Source organism: Osmerus eperlanus, unplaced genomic scaffold, assembly GCF_963692335.1.
Source record: "Osmerus eperlanus unplaced genomic scaffold, fOsmEpe2.1 SCAFFOLD_809, whole genome shotgun sequence".
Lineage (NCBI taxonomy): Eukaryota > Metazoa > Chordata > Actinopteri > Osmeriformes > Osmeridae > Osmerus > Osmerus eperlanus.
The window spans coordinates 7476-9027 of NW_026911281.1; the positions used below are offsets into that span (position 1 = coordinate 7476).

The 1552-nt window shown below is 56.0% G+C and overlaps 1 pseudogene; it reads right to left on the bottom strand.

Annotated features, from left to right (window-relative positions):
* Positions 1-340: 340 nt before the first annotated feature.
* Positions 341-990, bottom strand: LOC134015835 (cAMP-dependent protein kinase type I-beta regulatory subunit-like; annotated as a pseudogene).
* Between the last annotated feature and the right edge of the window lie 562 nt (positions 991-1552).

A 1552-nucleotide genomic window follows, 5' to 3' on the forward strand; every position in this document is an offset into this window, starting at 1 on the left:
CGTACGGTATAACTCGTACACATACAAAGCCAACCTATGACTGTAGCTCTGTCCTCCTGCCGTGCCCCGTCCGTGATTCCGCTCACTCTGAAGCTAAGCGACAGCGTGGCGGCTCCCAGTCTAAGTGCACGAGATCCAGAGACACGCGACACAAAACCCAAATAAAAAATATAGCTTTTATATTTATATTCAAAAGAAAAAGAAATATAATTTAAAGGCAGGAAGCAGCAAGCGCCCCTTGTTGTCCCCCCCCCCTCCCCCCCCGCCCCCCATTTCAACCCCCCCGCCCCCCATTTCAACCCCCCCACCCCCTTCCGAACCCCCCCCCCCCCCTCCCCCGCTGGTGAGGTGCTTCCTGGGTTGTTCACACTGTGAGGGAGATGAAGCTGTTGTATCTCTGGATGTTCCTCTTCAGGATCTCGGAGCAGGGCCCCAGCACGCGCTCGAAGCGGGGGCCGGTCCAGCTTCACACACTTCAGGGGCCCCCGCGCCACCACTGTGGCTGCCCGCGGCCGGTTCAGCAGCAGGGCAATCTCGCCTGGACACACACACACACGCACGCACACACACACACAAGCACACATATTCAAACCCAGGCCACTGCAGTAAGGTCTTGGCCCATGTGTACCCCTATACAACACACCTCACAGGCAGTGCAGTAAGAGCGCTTGTCGAAAGCAGGTGACCAAACTGTCGACAGATCTCCGCCTCACCAGAGCTTCTTGGTGAGGCTCCGAAGACTACAGATTCTATTTGGAGTTTTCATTCAGTTTCCGCATAATGTAATATATATATGTTGTTTGAATTCAAATCTAGAAAATCAAATGAATACACTGCATCTGCTTCTAGAGAGATGCTGGTGCCCTGTGGCCAGGTAGCAGGGGTGGTTGGGGTGCTGGGATACTAACCAAAGTAGTCGGAGGGGCCCAGGCGGCCCACCTCCACGTACTCCTCGTTGTCAGACCTGCGCTGGAGCACCGAGGCTGTACCCTGGGGGGGAGGGGAGACAGACAGAGAGAGGCAGAGAGAGGTGGGGAGAGAGAGAGGGGGGGGTGAGGGAGAGAGGGGGGGTGAGGGAGACAGAGAGAGAGGGGGGGTGAGGGAGAGAGGGAGACAGAGGGAGACAGAGAGAGAGAGGCAGAGAGAGGTGGGGAGAGAGAGAGAGAGAGAGAGAGAGAGGGGGGGTGAAGGAGAGAGGGGGGGTGAGGGAGAGAGGGGGGGTGAGGGAGACAGAGAGAGAGAGACAGACAGACATAGAAAGAGGTGGGGAGAGAGAGAGGGGGGGATAGAGAGAGAGAGCGAGATAGAGAGAGAGAGAGAGAGAGAGAGGGGGGGGATAGAGAGAGAGAGAGAGGGGGGACAATAGAGACAGGGAGGAGGGTGGGAGCCAGAGGTGACGACAGAGAGAGAGAGACAGAAAGGGCAGAGAGAGAGAGAGGGGTGAAAGGGGGGAGGAAGAAAGAGAAAGGAGAGCGTTATATGTCAGGGAAAAAAAGAAAAATCACCAGGAGGATTAACCGGGCAGACATTCTTTGGCTTTCTAATCATGCAG